The 20,336-nt window shown below is 51.0% G+C and overlaps 1 protein-coding gene across 1 annotated transcript in view; it reads right to left on the minus strand.

The window, feature by feature from the left end:
* The window catches only part of LOC133347511 (synaptotagmin-1-like), a 303,405-nt gene that overhangs the window by 213,750 nt on the left and 69,319 nt on the right, over window positions 1-20,336 (minus strand). The window lies entirely within an intron of this gene.

Consider the following 20,336-nt stretch of genomic DNA (forward strand, 5'->3'; position numbering starts at 1 on the left):
GTAAACGCTGGGGATGTCAACACTCGGTAAAGTAGAATAGTACCTGTCAGATAAGATGGTACAAGTATGTGTAGTTAGATATTTTTTACATGGTTAATGACATATTTCCAATGATTACTTAGTTTGTACCCATCATCACGGTTGAAGTTACGTCTGTGTTTGTATATCTGGATGGCTTCGTGCACAATCCTCTGATGGTAGCCAGAAGGTTTGCAGGGCACCTTGGTCCCGGAAAAGACAATCTCACGAGAACGCACAGCGTTGTAGCAATGATCGGCAACGGCAGAAGACTCAATTTTGCCGTGTTTCAGATCTGACTTGTGCTCGCGGACACGATCATGGAAGTAGCAATCAAAGAATGGATTATGCTGCACTGCGCTCTGCTGCCTGCCACGTCGCCCCATAACCGACAACGTCTGTTATTCAATATCCATGCTCAATCCTGCTTAGCTTCCGAAGCTGCGTGTTTTCCAGACGATTTGGTCGTGGGCAGTTGTACTGTAAAGGTTTTTTTTTTTAATATTCTAACATTGTTGTTCATTTTGTTGTTGTTTACACTACATTTACCAGAATGTGTCCGCATGCTTTGCTTTATTGACATTTAACTGTTTTTTTTATTCGAAATGATGTGCATTTCCTGCATTTCGCCCCAAAGGTCTACGTCTGTCTCAGTGTGTCTCCGATTTGGTTTCAAGGCGAGCTGATTTATTCCACGTTGACTCTCATCTGAGCGCATTGATCCTTTGAGCTCGCCACGTCAAAACGAACGCGCGCAGGCCACGAGGAGAAGCGGATTCAAACCAAAAACAAACAAACGGACTTAATATTCTAACCATTACCAGGCATTACGGAATGGCAAAGTTGAAACTAATTAAGCGCAAACACGCAGAACGGCAAAATAAACAACCCACAAATCATATTCGAGGTTAGAGGCGACACGGGGGGGGGGGCGATGGTGGTGGTGAGGGAGGGGTTACTGCGGAGGAGCAAAACGCGAAGCTCATCTGTGCGCAAAGCGTCGTCGGCTGTATTTTATTCGCTCGCTCTCTCTCTCTCTCTCTCGCCAAAGTGGCATCTCATTTTGCGCCGCGCGGTTCGCACGGGCAGCGGCGTCCTCGTTTTAGTCAAGATTGCGACGAGCGAGCAAAGGGAGGACCGCTGTGATTTATAACCCCGCGCACAAGGAGACAGCGGAGCTGTGTGAAGGTCAATAATCGGCACTCAAGGCAAGAGGCAGTGGCAATACTGTAGTTCTTGCTGGCTCTCTCTCTCTCTCGCTCTCTCTCTCTCTCTCTCGATCTATGTCACCGGCTAAGGAAGCTTCTCCTTACCGAGGGGCCGAACAGGACTTCCACCTATGGGCAGCATTACGCGCTAACCCGCAGCTCGGCGTTGTCCAAATAACAACGCGAGCATGGCGCGCGTGACCACCGCGTGCGCAGAGGCCCTCGCAGTGGCAGAAGTGAATGAATGAACGTGGCCGCTACTTTTTTTTAATAGAGTGCAGCGTTGTTTACACTATGAGACCTCCTTTACCAGTGGCAAATATAGTAGTAGGTTTTTACCCTTTCAACTGGTACAAAAACTGACACCTTTATACAAGGCATTATGTTTGCAATAACCACAACACAAGCAGTCAAAATGCAAAAAAAAGAAACAACTCTTATAATGATAATGACATGCACTGTCCTGTTTCTTTTTGTTTGCATTTTGACTGCTTGTGTTGTGGTTATTGCAAACATGATGCCTTGTATAAAGGTGTCAGTTGTTGTACCAATTGAAAGGGTAAAAAACCTACTACTACTGCAGCGTTTTTGTTGAGTGGAGAAGAGACGCCTGCAATGGGAAGCACTTGCACCCCCCCCCCTTCCCCCTCCCTGAGCTGGTGATTGGCTGCAATGTAAATTTTATTTTCAACTTAATTTGTATTGTCTATTTTTTAAAATCTTAATTCTTTCACATTTATTCAAGTTTACAGTTTTCTTCTATAACAGCCTACGTGCTGCATATGCTTTGCATGTGCGTCCATATGTTGGACTCCTTTCGCACCGTACGTAGCCAATTGTGCACACAGAAGCACATCTATTCTTCTTGTACTAAATAAATAGGCAGACAATATAATCGCGTCTGGCTACCTCACATGGGAATGCACATTGCCAGCAGCATTGATTCAAATACAAGAATACGATCTTTGGACCGGTTCCGACGTTCGGTTTCTTGACACGTGAAATTCAAGATCAAGATTGAGATTCTTCAAAACCAGCTGAGAGAGAATTCAAGACACCAGGATCAGTCTAATTGGCAAGAGTGCGCTGGGCTGACCGAAATAAAAAACATCAAAGCCAACAAAAACCCAGCACAGCAGTGACGAAAACAGAATTCTAAACAAAACACAAAAACACAGCATCGCGCGAGGTATCGATTATCTTGCGAACACAGAACAGGTGCGTGCATTGCCAGCATCATAATCGATACGATGACGAATCATTACACGTCTAATAATAACGGCGACGACGATGAGGATGATGATTACAGCGGTGATGAAGATGTCCCTTGGCCAGGTGTCCATGTGCTCTTGAACACGGACACTGTTTAAACACAACTCGGCATTTCCCAGCGAATGACGGGCAACGGCATCTATAATTCATTGCCCCACCGCCACCACCACCACCACCATCATCATCCTTGGAAGTCGGCGAATGGCTGCTTGTACGCAACACATGCACTGTATTTCATTTGCAAGCTGAAACCTTGTGAGCCCCGGCAAATGAGAGACCTTCATTGATTGCTCGAGTCACACTAATATCGGTTCTTGCATAATTTAGTTACCGGGTCATTTTCCATCCCGCTGCGCGCTTCGCGTATATCAATATGATAAAATAAAAAAAGTACGGGAGCAGATTGCAGTGCTTTTAGGAAACCGACCTCGATCATAATAATAATACAAAATCAAACCTTAGCACGTACATCGCAGCATATACGCCGTGCCGTACGGATCACAAACTATGGGTGCTAACAGAGACTAAGAAACGGACCGGGGAGTTGAATAGTGGCGCTAAAGAAGCACGACAGAGCCGCGGGATTCGCACGCCGGGAGACGTTGTCACGCCATTCCTTGTGGCGAGGAATGGTCCGTGCAGAGCCGTAACCCTCGCAGGGATATAAAGGGTTGATTCGATGGTCCCTGCTCCGAATGTGAAAAGAATTAACCCGTAAAAACAAAGGTTTTCACTATTAATCCTTTATATGCGTGGCATCGGTTTAATTTTATTATTCATTTCTGTTTTTCTTGAGTAAGAGTTTCATTTTTATCACATTGGTATTTTAAATTAAATATGAAATTTGTTTTTCCTAAAAAGTGGAACATTTTGGAAAAAAAATTTTCACGAAAATAAATTGTCACGCACAACGAGTCTGTGTGCAAAATGTCAGCTCGATTGGATCACGGGAAGTGGGTTAAAAAACGACCAAAAGATTTGCACGGTTGTAAGCGCGCAAGCAAGCAAGCAAGTGAACTTAATATAAAGGATTAAAAAAAAGCCTCGCCACGAGCGAGAGTTGGGCGCTCTTTCGCGATGCCCTCTGGCCGCGTAGCTAAACAAATTGGCCCAACTAGACGCATGCAGCAGAGCGGTGCAATAATTCGCTTGAACTCATTCAACAAAGGCCCTTCCGTGGCTGGTCATGAATGCGTTGATATGTAGGATATTTGTCAAGCGCTGGAAAAACAACAACAACAACAACACCCTTTGTTTTTCAAAGCATCTGCTTCTGTTGTAACATCTGATTAGAGCAGCAAGTGTTCCGTCTGGATCGCATATCATTTGGATGTTTGATTAAAAGAGTGCATTTACCCATGAGCAGGCCTGAGTCTCCGGACTTATCAAGAGGGCCCTATTTAGTTTTGCTTTTGCAGCCCTTTTGTCAATCCACTGCTGGATAAACAACAAAAATGCCCACTATTTGCCGACTCGGCAAATAACTTGCATCCATACTCTTTGGTTCTTTCGGTAAAGTCACGTAGTTAGAAATAAAATAAAACAAATCACGACGTTTCAATCGCAACAGAAGCGGGCTTCATCAGGCAACGCAGTCAGCCTCTCAAGGCAAAGGTTTGGTGATGGGCGTAGCCCAGGTGTATCAACAGCACCAGGAGCATGGGCGGTGCACGAGTGCCAATGTAGCAGCAATGCCAATGCAGCAGCAATGCCAATGCAGCAGCAATGCCAATGCAGCTGCAATGCCAATGCAGCAGCAATGCCAATGCAGCAGCAATGCCAATGCAGCTGCAATGCCAATGTAGCAGCAATGCCAATGTAGCAGCAATGCCAATGCAGCAGCAATGCCAATGCAGCAGCAATGCCAATGTAGCAGCAATGCCAATGTAGCAGCAATGCCAATGCAGCAGCAATGCCAATAGAGCAGCAATGCCAATGCAGCAGCAATGCCAATGTAGCAGCAATGCCAATGTAGCAGCAATGCCAATGTAGCAGCAATGCCAATGCAGCAGCAATGCCAATGCAGCAGCAATGCCAATGCAGCTGCAATGCCAATGCAGCAACAATGCCAATGCAGCAGCAATGCCAATGCAGCAGCAATGCCAATGAAGCAACAATGCCAATGCAGCAACAATGCCAATGCAGCAGCAATGCCAATGTAGCAACAATGCCAATGCAGCAGCAATGCCAATGCAGCAGCAATGCCAATGCAGCAGCAATGCCAATGCAGCAACAATGCCAATGCAGCAACAATGCCAATGCAGCAACAATGCAAATGCAGCAACAATGCAAATGCAGCAGCAATGCCAATGCAGCAACAATGCCAATGCAGCAACAATGCCAATGCAGCAACAATGCAAATGCAGCAGCAATGCCAATGCAGCAACAATGCCAATGCAGCAGCAATGCCAATGCAGCAGTAATGCCAATGTAGCAGCAATGTCAATGCAGCAACAATGCCAATGCAGCAGCAATGCCAATGCAGCAGCAATGCCAATGCAGCTGCAATGCCAATGCAGCAGTAATGCCAATGTAGCAGCAATGTCAATGCAGCAACAATGTCAATGCAGCAACAATGCCAATGCAGCAGCAATGCCAATGCAGTGGGCGAGAGAACTGCCGTGGCAAGAGGTTATATAAGTAAGAAAGGGGGGCAGGAGCAAGGGGGAGCGAGAAGGGGGGGGGGGGGCGCTGCGTGAGCGCTAGGGGGAGAGAGGACGTGCCGGACCCCGGATGAGGCCCCACGCATGATCAATGACCTTCATCAAGCAGCGGATTGATCATGACGAATATTGATGATGCTGGCATTCGTGGATGGCTCTCAGCGGCATCGCCAAACGGCGAACAAGCACCCGTTCTTCAACAGGCCTCGACGCTGCTGATGAGGCTCGAGGAAGTCGAAACCTGTCCAGGGTTCACCTCTTTGCTTTTTTTACAGAACTGCGATTGGAAGAAAGTGGCGAATCCGCAATGCCGACATTTCGTTGTTGTTGTTGTCGTTGCGATGAAGCAGACGCGTTTCGCGATTGATTTTTTTTAATTCACCGTTGAATGAAGTAATCAATTACCCCCTCCCACCCCTCCCCCCCAAAAAAAACGAACGCTCGCGAAGATGTTTTTTCTTGCACCCGTTCCGCGGGGGGCTGTAAACGGCACGGCCCCGGAAAGGGGGGGGGGTGCAATCGTGAACTCGCGGCGGCCTCCTCCGACGGACAGAGCGGGGCATCATCGCTGCCGCCGCGTCTCGCCATCCCGCGACGTGACGAAGCCCAGAAACATCCATCGTAAAATCCCACGTGAAGCCCAAAAATGTTGCTTTCCCGTATGGCCCCCCTCTTTTTTTAAACATCGCTCGCGTAAGTTGACACTCGACCCAGGGAACGGCGGCGGGCGACTCTTGCGACGCTTGAAGCCGAAGTCTGCCCGGTCAAACCTTGACCGGGCAGGAGGGAGCGGTGGTGGTGGTGGGGGGGGGGTCATCAACTCGGCCTACCACGCACCACGAGGTGGATGAATTTAATAACGCTCCGCGAGTCAAGAGTCGCGTCTGTCTGTGCGCGCATGTTGCACCACCTTTCGCGACCGTGCGGCAACCGACGGTGACCGACTTGGCCCCCGCAGAGGAGACTCGCCCTTGGCATGGCGACGTGGAATATCGCCGCTACTGGCTGCCTCGAGGGCCATGAGCAGTGGATGTGACCAAACCGTCGCGATGACAACATCGGGCGTTCATTTCAGGCTCAGGCGACCTCGGGCAAGATTACTGGACGTGCGGATAACACTTGCTGCTGTTATTTGCCAACGTGCACACACAACAATTATCCCCCGTATAGCCTCAGCAGACTGTTGGGGCAAGTGCTGTTAGCGAGCACCTATGAAGGCCGGCACGGCACACGAGGGGTGGGTGGCTAACACCACGCCCGGCCGCCTTTGTCTCCCTACACCGCGCCAGGTACTCATTTGAGGGCGGTCGGCCTCTGAGAGGCCCAGGACCGGTTTAGATAATCGTCACTGGTGTTGAGAGGGAATCGAACCTGGTTCGTAGCGAAGTGCGCTAACCGCTACACTACCGCTCCTCAACATACACAACAAGAACAACAACAACCGCCATTCGCCACTAAGTGGCGGTGACGTCACTACGACGCTTGTGCCAGGCCATGTGCACCTTGAGGCCACGTGAAGTGTCGAACGCCCGCTGGCAGGACACACACCTACACCCACGTTCTCACACAATGTCAACAATGTTTAGTTGCTGACTATAATTGCAATCTAAAACCAGCTCGAATCATGAGAATTAAAAAAAACCCTTCAAAAACACAAGGCGCAGTTTTGTCATTTTTACATGAACAACAAATGTACGTTGCACTTTCCGAATCATTCATCCAGCAGCAGACGGAACGCGGTTGACGATTGTGCTGATGGTGGTGATATTCACATGTGAAGTCGCACGAAGCTCAAAAGGCAGTAAGCACAGCAGCAGCAGCTGGGGATACAGATAATGGCCGACTCCTGATCTCAGCTCGGCTTTAAATCTCTTCATGGCCTTTCCGCACCCTTATCTCGCCTCTCTCATCTCCTTCCATGTCCCCTCTCGTACTCTTCGTTCCCAATATTCTCTCTCTGTCTCTGTGTCTCTCTCTGTCTGTCTCTCTGTGTGTATGTGTGTCCGTCTCTCTGTCTCTCTCTGTCTCTCTCTGTCTCTCTCGGTCTGTCTCTCTCTCCGTGTGTCTCTCTGTGTGTATGTGTGTCCGTCTCTCTGTCTCTCTCTGTCTCTCTCTGTGTGTCTCTCTCTGTGTATGTGTGTCTGTCTCTCTGTCTCTCTCTGTCTCTCTCGGTCTGTCTCTCTGTTTCTATCTGTCTCTCCTTCTCCCTGTGCCCAATCCCGTTTCGACTCCTCCTCCCTCCTTGCATCCCCTCCACGGCTATAAAACTTCCCTTTTGCTTTGAGCAGCACTGCCCATGGACTCAGCACTGTGTATAGACTCAACACTGCCCATAGACTCAGCACTGTGTATAGACTCAACACTGCCCATAGACTCAGCACTGACCATAGACTCAACACTGCCCATAGACTCAACACTGCCCATAGACTCAGCACTGCCCATAGACTCAGCACTGCCCATAGACTCAACACTGGCCATAGACTCAGCACTGGCCATAGACTCAACACTGCCCATAGACTCAGCACTGCCCATAGACTCAACACTGCCCATAGACTCAGCACTGGTCATAGACTCAACACTGCCCATAGACTCAGCACTGCCCATAGACTCAGCACTGCCCATATATTCAACACTGCCCATAGACTCAGCACTGGCCATAGACTAAACACTGCCCATAGACTCAACACTGCCCATAGACTCAGCACTGCCCCTGGACATGAAGCAGTCCCCCCTCTTTAACCTCCTTCCGTTCCTTTCTCAAGGCCTCACCTCTTCTCCATTGCCCCATTCCCTCCCTCTTCCCCTAGCCTCGCCCTCCACTCCTTCCCGTCCCTCCCCTACCCGCGCGTTATCCCCGAAGTGTCCCTCTCATCGCTGTCACGAATTCCTCAACCTTTTGTGCGCCTTTGTCAACCCAATCATTCCATTCCGTGCCATCGTTTCGTAAACGACGTCGAGCACTTTCAGTGAAGGCGCTCTATGAATATAAATTAGACTAGCTTTAGGTTTTTTTTTTTTACCAAAATGTAACTGCCGATAGATAAAAAAAACCACGTGCACCGGTCCTCCGCCCCAACTCGAGACGTAAGTCAGCCATCCCAATCCCCACTCCACGCGCCGAGACCTCTGCACTCAAAGGGACGCACGGACGGCATCACCGCAACACTACCTCGCCGTCGTCCTCATGGGGGAGGAAGGGCTTCCTCCAGCAGTGGATAGACAATGGCTGATGGCGACGACGAGACGGCCTTAGCCAATTCTACATTTTAAACTTTCGTGACTGCAAGTATTCATATTCTTAGGTTTTTTTCGGTAAAGTCACGTAGGTAAAACATTAAAATTAATAAAAGTAAAATAAAAATAAACTAAAAATCACGACGTTTCGGAGGCAACACAAGCTTCCGTCTTCAGGTGGAACCGTCACAGCACGCTTGCTGTATCACAGCACGCTTGCTGTATCATTTACTTGAAACAGAAATCGTGCTGTGATGGTTCCACCTGAAGACGGAAGCTTGTGTTGCCTCCGAAACGTCGTGATTTTTATTTTATTTTACTTTTATTAATTTTAATTTTTTACCTACGTGACTTTACCGAAAAAAACCTAAGAATAGGCCTTAGCCAAGCTCGTGTCCCATGCATTCGCAAAGCACTCCCCCACTTCATCCACTGCGCCTGTTGACGATTCCCCGCACATGGAAATTCAAACTCAAAGCTGTTGCTGTTTGCTGCTGCTGCTGTTGTTGCTGCTGCTGCTATTTGTTTATTCATCGTAACAATCCCATTGTCCCAGCCACAGCTGCCCACCCCCTTCCCCGCGTCGGGCTGAGGCTCTCACCGCGCCCCCCTCGCGAGAGTTTCCCGTTCCGATAAGCCGGGATGGGAAGTCGCCATCGCGAGTGGCAACGGCTGCCCCCCCCCCCCACGCCGAATCCCCCGGTGGCCGAGGTTCCATTTCCGTCGCCTTAGCCTGGATGAGTGAGTTTCGGTGGATGCTGCTGGGCGAGGGAGAGAGAAGGGGGGGGGGGTGGTGATGTTTTTTGATGTCCTGGTTTATTTTCAACAACCGCACGACGCTGATAACTGGTCACGGACAAGGCGGTGCCAATACTTGTTTTGATACCGAAACCATTTTAACAAATGTCATGATCCTCGTCGTCCGTATCCATTGTCGCCTTTTCCATCGTCATCATTGTCAGTGATAATGATGCCCACCGTTGTCATCACTGTCACCATGAATTTCGTCCACTGAGATTGTTGCGATGCTAATTGATCGTTGGTGTACGGTGCCTTTTTTTCTGGAAGACTTTGCAGTTTTTCCCTCGATTTTTCTGTTTGCGCATAGTCACTGAAAGATGTTTTCTTGTTCATGTTTTTATTTTTTGTTTGTTGTGGTTGCACCCGATTCAAGAGCCGAATGGCTCACATGGCTATACCAAATAAATGAAACTGAAAAACTGAAACTGATTTTACGGTGATGCTGCTGCTCCGAATTGAGTTTCATCATCACAGCACCATTGTCAACCAATCCACCAAGTGCCCAACACGTCACGTGCAATATATATGTGTCCTGTTTAGGGCGGCGCTGCAGACGAAACGTGTCCAGATTCTAACTCGTAATAAGAGTTTTTGGGATAGGGGGCCACGTCACGATCTGGCCCAATATTGATATCGCGTCTTGAGTTTGCGTCACTTCAACCGGATCGGCTGACTGGGGCTCCCCCATTAACTCGAACCGCTGCTACCACTGAGCCCCCCCCCCCCCTCGGCTCACGGTTTCAAGGTTGAGGGCTGAGTCAGCAAATCACGTTTCCCTACGAGCACACGCTTGTTTTAGCCAATCATCGCTTTAATGATGATGGTTTCACTTTAATTGGCCCTCCACCAGCAGCCGCCGTTCACCAATCATCGTTCTGCAGACGGGTGCACAGAAGTAGCAGAGTCCGCATTGACAGAGAGGTGAAGGACAGGGGAAATAATACGCTCAGCGTTCTTGATGCATGAACCTGAGGATTCATTTTGCATTTTTTCCTACCCCCTTAAGGAGGGAAGTTTTCAATTCTGCGGATCAGCGATTTCCAAAGGAAGCTTCGCTCGTGATTAGTTCTGACCGTTACCATGGAAACACACATTTTATGTATTTATTTTTATGATGCCCCCCCCCCCGCCCCTTGAGCAAGCTTTAGGAAAATTAAAAAAGTTAATCTCCAGTGCATCAACCACTGCACCACCGCTCCCCACCGCCCTCCCACTAAAAAATAAATAAATATTCGTGTTATGACAGAGGGGTTAAGATTTTAATTCTCCATTTCGCAATTCATTTCCATGCAAATCATAAGTCGGCGCAAACGGCCACATGGGGCATCCACATCTCTGTACTGTTGCCGTGGTCACTGCCGACACGTGCGTCTGTGTCTGCGCGTGTTGAACTTCTTTCGCACCGTACGTGGTCAACGGTGCAAATCGGACACGGTGGTCGACGAGGATCAACTCTCCCGCCCCGCCCGCCCCGGCGGAGGGCCGAGAGGGAGCGGAGCTGGCTTGGCTGGATGGCTGATGTGGAATGTGACCCTCCTCTACCCTTAAATTTTGACTTAAAACTTTCGTCACTGCAGGAATTCATATTCTTGGTTCTTTCGGTAGATAAAAAAATGAAAATGATAAAAGCAAAAAAACCCCACGGCGTTTCGATCACAACACACGCGGTCTTCATCAATCAGAGAGAATTTCAATTTTATTTTATTTCTATATTTCTAATCATTTTCTATCTACGTGACTTTACCGAAACAACCAAGAATATCACCTCCCCCCCCCCCCTTGTTTTTGTTCTTCTCCTCCTCTGCCTCTGCCGCCGCCGCCGGGCGATGAGCATAAAGCCGCACACGCTCCCCCGTCCCGCTGATCGAGTTGAAGCCCCCAGTCGGTCCACGCGCGCGTGATCGTTACAAGCGCTGCTCCGTCGACTCTGTGCGTACAGAGGCGCGCTGCGTGTGGCTGCTTCGACAAAAGATCCCCCGTGTAGCCCTAAGGGGCTTTTGGGGCAAGTGTCGTTAGCGAGCGAACCTACGAAGGCCGGCACGGCACACGAGAAGGTTGGGTGGCCAGCGCCACGTCCGACAGCCTTCTTACTCCCCGCGTGGCGATGTTTACACGCTGCACCAGGTACTCGTTTTGAGGCTGAGTCGACCTAGGGGAGGCCCAGGACCGGTTCAGATCATTGTCACTGGTGTTGTGGCCGCGAGCGGGGAACCAACAACTGGGTTCGCCGGGTTCGTAGCGCAGCACGCTAATCGCCACACTACCGCTCCCCACGCACACGCGTGCACGGGATGGGTAATAGCTTTTGTCGACAAGGCGACGGCATGCGACTGTGCTGTCGTGAGAATAAAAGCGAGCAGAGCTCATCGCGGGTTTCATGTCCGGTCTTGTTGAGATCTGTCCGTCAGCGATCGGAAGGAATTGCCAGATTCGGTTCACACAGACGGCGGCAGGAGGATCGTGTTTTCACCCTGGAAATCGCTACTGGCATAAGGTATTCCAACGGTTTTAAGGTAATTTTGGGGTGCTGATTCAAAATCTGGCATCAGTTTTTGTCTATCACATCAGGTTTTTGAGATATCAAATATTGCATTTTCAATAAAAACTGCAAAAGAAAAATATTAAATAAATGTGGATATCTACATACAATGATATTATAAACACACTATCCTAAAAATGCAGCACCATATTTTAACACTTAAGCAGTCGCTGACTCGCAACAACTTGCAATCATAAGGTAAAATCAATGAAAATGGGGTATGCCGATAGCATAAAATGAGATGTGATAGAGCAAATCTGAGATCAGATTTGGAATCAGCACCCTGAAATTAGTTTAAAACAGCTGCAAAAGTCCAGGCCAGAAAAAAAATGTTTTTTGTTGTTGACCAGTGTTATCCTAGTAGCAAGAGTAAGCTACACATGCTACGGGTCCTGCACTTTCAAGGGCTCCGGGCTAAATGCTTTCAAGCTATAAATTCCGGTTCAGTGATTCTGCACTTGCTCTATTACTGTAGTACTATACTGCCTTCGACTTTTATGAACGACTGGGTGGTTTCACGTTAGCGATTTGTCGTATTATCTGGCTGTATACCAAATGAAAAAAATACAATTACTTTACTATGCAAGTAAAAACATTTGTGTTGGAATATTTAAGCGTGTTTTTTTATTCATTTTGGGCCCCTTTATAACATATGATACAGGTCCGGCAACAAGCTTAATCCGGCACTGCTTGTGGCGTGCGCATAACCCCTGCCGGTAAGGATCCAGAGTGACCCTGCAGGATAGAATTCGACTCACACAAATAGTAATAACGCGAGGTCACATATTGAGCTACCATTGTATATGTTGTCCATGAAATGACGTCCGCTCGGTGGGAAGTAAACAACGGTTACATCCTGCAAGGGGGCTCTGTGGCCCCTACCATGTGACAGTGGAATTGTTTTCTCCCAGAGGCCACGAACACCTGCCGGTTGACTCAGGAGAGCTGTTGGCTTCCTCACGGCCACTCTTGACTCCCTCAACAAAATGGTACTTGTTTTATCCACCCCATAGGGACCCTGGGTAGAGTTCAACCTCCATCCAGGAGGTAAATCCACCACCTTCCGATTGCGAGCCGCCCGCTCTACCGCCGCGCCAGTGGTTCGGTGCTGAATGAAGGGGCGTTCAGATCACAGCGTAATTGAAATATAAATAGGTAATACAAATCAAAAATGCATATTTCCAAAAAGCAATTGCCGTAAGAGTAAGTAATAATAGCCGTCAGTAATTAGAAAAAAATGGACCTTATATTAAATCATCATTACTCTCAGCTCCATTATCAAGGTCGTGACTATGAAGGCGTCCCCATGGAGATCGTTTGACCATACTTCACCATGCTGGTCAGTGTGGGTTGGTGATGTGGGGGTAGGGGCGGGGGAGGGGGCCGCAGGACTGATTCAGACACCACTCACCGCTAACGTTAACCGCGGTGTGGAATCAAACTCAGGTCACCGGATTTGTCGCGTTGTGGCCTACAGCCACTGCTCCAGCGCTGTACTCCATCTTGCGAGCTAAATACAGCACCGTGCGGTGGCTCCTCTCCGCAAAAAGCGACGACACAAATCCACGAGGGCTTTCGCAGCCGGTTTGTTTGGAAAGGAGATTGAATCGAACGGAGATCTGCGTGCGTGGCTTCTGCCAGGCTCCGTGCCTCCGTTTTTTGACACGGTGTGCGCGTCCACGGGAGGAGGGGGTGGGGTTTGGGGGCAGTGCCGGATGATCCCAGTAGCAAAAGTAGCTACATATGCTATGGCCCCGCGCTAAATGCTTTCAAGCTATCAAATCCGGTTCAGCGATTCTGCACTTGCTCTATTACTATAGTACTATACTGCTCTTCAGCTTTTATGAACGACTGGGTGTTTAAGGTTAGCGATTTTTCGTATTTTATGGCTGTATAACAATTGAAAAAATCCAATTACTTTACTATGAAAGTGAAAAATTTGTGTTTTAATATTTTAGTTTTTTTATAATTAGGGCCCCTTTATAATAGCATATGCTACAGGCCTCGCACTAGCTTCATCCGTCGCGTACTCGGGCTGAGAAATTAGAGGGGCAGACGATGTCGGGCTCGAGAGTGCGACGGCGGTGATGCCTCGATGCCCCCCCGCCGCCCTCTCCGCCCCCCCCCCGCCCCCCCTCTGGCACGCGAATAGCGGTCTCGACGGCGAGAGTCTGGGAAAGAGAAGAGCACCCTCCACACCGCGGCGACGGAACGCGATAAGGGGCACATTACTTATACGGGCTGACACCCTCCCCCCAGCCAAAGACAATTCCATGGGCTGGGACACAGAGAGAGAGAGAGAGAGCTCAAGTGAGCTCGTCTTTACGTGTTCGCAATTGGGCTGTGCCGAGACAAACACGCGATTGATCAAAAGTATGTCTCCGTGCTCCCGTGAGCGCCGCCGTGCTTGCCGTATCGGTACAGGCTATGCATTTGGTAATGCTGGTGGAAATTCCATGTTCCCATGGCAAGGGACCAAACTATGACGTGAGTGCAAGCCGCTGCAGTTCGTCTTCGCTTGCCTGTGCCGAGCGGCCGGATTAGGCGGTGGTCAGCATATGCAGCCCAGTGAGATGAAGACGGCAATGGTGATGATGATGAAGATGAAGTGATGATGAGTCAACCCTGCCTGGGATTCGTTTCCGCAGGCTCTCGTCTGTACATTGAGTCACTTGGAGGAGGCAGGGTTGATGGATCAACCAGAGATGGGTATGTGCGAGAGACAACCAGTGGCTTCAACAGTGCCCTTTAGACAACGGTGCAGCACTGGAGAGATGACAGTGATTGAACCGCTCAGGGTACCGTGGCGAGATGTTAACTACCTCGCCGTGTATGCAGAAGGTCGTGGGTTCGATCCCGACCCTGACGCCTGTATATTTAGAGTTTGCATTTCTGTCTGCCAGTGGTCGCGTGGATTTTTCTCCGGGTCCTTCGGTTTTTTCCTCCACATTGAGAACTTGAATGCGTTCAGATTCTTCGGCTATAAATGTCCACACGATAAGCCACTTTGTTGAGCTATCATCTGTGGCCAAGTGGCTTCTGAAAAGGAGCTGTATAGCTCAGTGGTCCTTACTTGGTCAAATACAAAAACAATAGTTAAATAGTGAACCCTCAGCCGGCGTTTGTTTGTGACTTGGGCGCTCTGACGCCGTGTCACGAGCATCAGGACCATGGTGCGTGTTTTTCGTCCATGTTTTGCTTAAACTTTGCAAATCTTTTGCTCTTAAATTTGGAGGGGTGACGGTAGAGATGTCAAAAGCAGTTGAGTGCGTGAAATCGGCGGCACGAACGTTCAAGAGACAGCAGACGTAACAGGGATCGTAGAAAGATCCATACTCAGTGAGCTATCAAAATATCATCTGCAGGGTGCAGCGCACACAGTAGCAGACACATCTAACAATAATAATAAATAGACAAATGTGCGCTTGGCATTCTCGGGAAATGCCCCGCGCTTGAAGATATTGGGACTGATACAGCTCTCTGGGATGTTATTTACATGTAAATAAAACAAACAGAGAGACTGCACGGTGTTATCTTAAAGGGAGCATGCGGTGGAGACAGACAGACGCAGAGAGAGAGAGAGCGGGGGTAGTAATACTGAAAGAGTGGAAGAGAGGAAGCCTATATACGCGAGCAGATACGTAAATAAACAACAAGCAAATAACTATAAAAAATGAGCCAAGATTTATCATCGACACAATGAGAAGAGAAGTCCCTGATTGCGCACCCGCCAGCGCTGTCATTCTTTACCGTTAAAGTTTTCGCTCGGGCGGCGACCGATTTCTTGCCGCGGCTTCCAGCGCCCTCGCAACCACCCCCTGGGCTCCATCTGTCCCCGGCGTGCCCCACTCGCAGGCCGAGTGCGAGAAGTGGCAGGTCCATCACAATCAGCGGTGGGTGCCTAAAGCGGCCCCGCCGCCAAAGTTGACAGCCCCGCTCCCCCCCTCGGCTATGCAAGCGTGGGGTCGACAAAGTCCCTGAGTAGCGAGGGCGACTTTCATCATCGGGCACTGATGCGGCACTACGGGGGCGTTTGAAGGGTTACGAAACATAGATGATGATGATGATGATGATATTAAGCACAGTTATCTGCTCGTTGTGCATTCCCGTGGCAGATGCTCGTTTCGTACCGCCTGAAAATAATTGTTGAAGTCACGCAAATTGGGGATGATTGGGGTGAGCAGATCCCAGAATGGGATTTGTACTTTAGATCTCACGCTTATGGGTCATATTATTCAGTCACTGTGGTGGAAATTCCACATTCCTATGGTGGGGGTGTCTCAACAGGATGGCCACTTGACTTGATTCCCATTTTCAGGCCGAGGTCATTCCCCAACTGGATAAACGTCTTCCCACTCTGTGAGAGTCATGGTTGTTGTTTGACCATACTTTTCCACGCTGGTCAGTGCGAGTTGGTGGAAGGGGCACAGCATCGGCTCTGATATCACTCACCACATCATTACCCCTGGCAGAGCCATGGCCGGGAATCAAACTCGGGTCGCCGGGTTCATAGCGCAGTGGGGTTATCAATGCGCCACCACTTTGCCCATTCGCAGCGCATAACCGATCCTATTTTATACACAAACGTGGTCAATTGGATGAGAGGTAAATCATATCCATCGAGTATACGATTGGACCATACAAGGCAGGCTGATCCACGTTTAAAATCTGCCTCGTGTCCATGATCAATCCTAACCCACCACTCGAGAACGGAGCTAAGCAGAGATTCACGTACAGGTCCTCTCGAGTCGCAGCAGGCACTCTGTGTCAACATTTCTTTCGCACCGCACGCAGCCGACCGTGCCAATCAGCGTAACATCTTACGGAGATAACCCTCCAGCCCGCCCCCTCCCGCCCTCCAACCGCTGCTGATCGTCCACCGCAAGTAGCCAACGTGGTCAGGGTAATAGCAGTTTACCCTTTAAGGGGCCATCCATTTAGTACGTACTCATGGAGGGGGAGGGGGGGTTAACCCAAATGCGTACGCTTGCGTATGGGGGGGGGGTCTACTGACAATGTGCGTACGCATAGGAAACGGGGGGGGGGGGGGGTTGCGTCAGGCGTAAGTACGCATGTGGGGGGGGAGGGGTGTAAAAAGTCCGCGTGCGTACAGAGAGAGAGGGGGGGGGGTCAAGTTTTGACAGATTTTTGCGTGCCGACTAAATGGATGGCCTCTAACCGCTGCTTGGTGTCACGCCGACGTGAGTCGATGTCACTCCGCTCGTTCACTCCACTCGCTAAAAGTCAAACCGGGACTTAGACGCGTTCGGGGGCGGGGGGCGGGGGAGGGGGGGCGGGGGGGCGGGGTGGGGGGGCTATTACGATTGCGCCGTCCCCGTGATCCGACCGAGCGCCAACCGCTTCCCGTCTCGAGTGCACTCAGGAGCTTTAAAGGCAATCGGCCACGTCGCCTTTCCCTCCCGTGACCCACACGCAGCCGCTCATTCCTGGACTCGCCGGGTCAAACCGGGACGGGAGAACACCGCCCGCAGGGCTGTAAGGATTAGCGGTGGCGGCGGGGAGGGGAAATAGTGGGCTGGGAGGGAAAAAAATAATACGCCGCTGGATTTTTAGATCCATCGGGCCGTGGCATGTATGTTTGTTGTTGCTAAATTTCGTTTGCACCCTACGTAGCCACCCGCAATTTGTCGGAGGTGCGGGTTGGAAGGGCAGAAACGGAAGCTGTGTGTGTGTGCGTGCATGCGGTCGAAGGGGTGCTCTGGCCAGCTCGGGTCTGGCTCGGGTCTAGCTCGGGTCGAGCACGCTTGTGGGCTTCCTCGCGGACATTGTAAGCGAACTTACCGCGCCCGCCCGATGACGACGATAACAGCGCCCGTAACAACACAGCTGATGTGCACTGCAGTTCAGGCGCCGTAAAAGGTGTCGGGGGGGGCGGGGGCTGTCTTCAAGTGGCTGGACGAAATGCAAAGCGAGAGTTGTGGACGAGAGTTGCAGCACGCGATGAAGCTCCGGCCGCCCGCGGCAGCCTCATCTATGCGCACTGGCGATAGCGAGCCGAATTAGACGGTAGCCAAAAATCGGCTCGCATCATATCTTTACTCACCCCCTGTGTGTGGTGTAACTGTGTGTGTGTCAATGTGTATGTGTGTGGGGGGGGGGGGTGTAAGAGTGGGAGCGGTGGTGTAGCGGTTAGCGCGCTGCGCTATGAACCCGGCAACCCGGGTTCGATTCCCGCTCACGGCCAACACTGGTGACGAGTATCTGAACCGGTCCTGGGTCTCCCCTATGTCTACTCAGCCTTAAATGAGCAACTGGTACGGTGTGTAAACATCGTCACTGGGGAAACAAAGGCGGCCGAGCGTGGTATTGGCCACCCACCCCCTTCGTGTACCGTGCCGGCCTTCATAGGTGCTCGCTAACAGCACTTGTCCCAACAGTCTGTTCAAGCTAAACGGGAGATCTTTGTTCTTTGTTTTTTTGGGGGGAGGTGTAAAGAGTGTTTGTTTAACATTGACCGTGCCGCGTTTGTATTCGCCCTCTCTAGAACGAGGTGACGGGCCGGGCGGTTGTTACAGCCCCCGAGTCGTTACCGCGGTGGCGAAAAAAAAACCACGAAACAAAAAGCCCGCACAGAGCCGGGGTTCTGCACGGAGAGGGCCCAGATTGTGCCATACCGCGGGGTGGGGGTGGGGGGGTGCTCCAGCGCAGCCCAACTCCACCGGCCCTGCCTTGCGGCAACGAACTCGGCAGCACTCGCAGATTGAAGCTCCGAAAATCTGTCGGAGCGCGTTAGATCCAGAAATAGTCAACTCCATAATGCGCTACTGTACAAATCCTGGCATTCGAGCCGCCAACGGGGAGAGACAGATGGCTTTTCCGCACTGCACACACCACGCAAACAAAGACCCCCCACACACACACCACCGTATAGTTTAAACAGACAGACTGTAGCGGCAAATGCTGTTAGCGAGCAGCACCTATGAAGGCCGGCACGGCACACGAGGGGGTGGGAGGCCAACACCACGCCCGGCTGCCTTTGCCTCCCTAGTGGCGATGTTTACACACCTCCCCAGGTACTAATTTGAGGCCGAGTCGACCTAGGTGAGGCCCAGGGCCGGTTCAGATAATCGTCACTGGGTGTTGGCCTTGAGCGGTAAATCGAACTCGGGTCGCCAGGTTTCGCAAGCGCGCTAACCGCTACACTATCGCTCCCCACACCCACTCACAGATACACAACAACAACAACCGCCATTCGCCACTAAGTGGCGGTGACGTCACCACGATGCTTGTGCCAGGCCAAGTGCACCTTGAGGCCACGTGAAGTGTCGAAAGCCCGCTGGCAGGAAGTCACGGGGCAGACCCAGGTGCCACGGGTCGACTGACCGAGATGACCGAGATGACTGGCTGATGCACCACCTGTGCCCCCTACTGTGCCAACTTGCTGTGCTTTAGCCACCCGGCGCTCCGCTCGTTGTTGTGAGCGTCGCTCCTCCGCCCTCCGTTGTTGTTGGAGGGCGACTGCCTCCAACTGCCCAGTAGCGTCCTTCACGAGCCTCCTCCACTGAGGCCGATCTTGACACCGCTGGTACCAGTCATCGGCAAGTCCACTCAGCTCCACGTCCTCCTGTACCACATCACTCCATCTCTTCTCCAGCCCGTGCCGCGCCCGTCTAGCCCCCTCGATCCGGCCGAACAAAAGCTGTTTAGGCATGCGGTGGCTGGGCATGCGGGCTACATGACCCAGCCAACGCAGCCTTGCCTGCCGGAGGAGCTCACTGATGGGACTTTGCCCAGATCTTTCAAGGATGTGTGAGCTCCTCACACAATCCAGCCTGGTTAAACCCAGAATGGATCGTAGGCAGGCCAGCCTAAATGTTTCCAACCGGCGAAGATGCTCCACCAGGGGGGTCCACGTCTCGCAAGCGTAGAGAAGGGAGGGAATGACCGTGGCCGAGAAGACCTGAAGCTTCGTGCGGAGCGACAGACCAGGTAGCTTCCACACAGCGTTACGCAACCGATGAAAAGATATTGCCGCTCGACTGATTCGGAGTGAGACCTCTGCTGATAGACTGGAGCCGGTCATAAGCACACTGCCCAGGTATGGGAAACTCTCCACTCTCTCCACAACTGCCCCATCACCAATTGGGAGTTGTGGGGGTGGAGTGTCCGATGGTACAAAATACCCAGGCAGGTGCTTAGTTTTGGTGGGGCTGATGGTAAGGCCCCACCTCTTAGTGGCACGCTCCAGTCTCAGCAGCAGCGTCTCCAACTCCTCTTCTGAATGAGCAGCTATTACCAAATCATCGGCATACATAACAGATACACACACACATCCACACACACACGCGCGCGCGACTGGGCTTGCCCCAATTCCGTGGCAGCCTTTGCACTCAGTGGCTTTGACAAGAACTGCCAGATCGATGAGACGTGTCACTGGCACGCGAACACCGCCGCGCGCTCCGTAAGGCGCTCGCTCGGTGGCGGGATTGCGAGTCGAGTGAAGGAAGGGTCGCGTCAAGTCGGAGGCATAGCGTCTCCCTGATCAAACAAGCCCGGGGTTGTGTTCGTCTCCATTAGCGGTCGCTCGAGCCGCTGGGAGGAAATTGCATCGCAATTCGTGTGGCGAGGGGGCAGAGGGAC

This window comes from Lethenteron reissneri, chromosome 26 (genome assembly GCF_015708825.2).
Source record: "Lethenteron reissneri isolate LAM-NWPU_2019-01 chromosome 26, ASM1570882v1, whole genome shotgun sequence".
NCBI lineage: Eukaryota > Metazoa > Chordata > Hyperoartia > Petromyzontiformes > Petromyzontidae > Lethenteron > Lethenteron reissneri.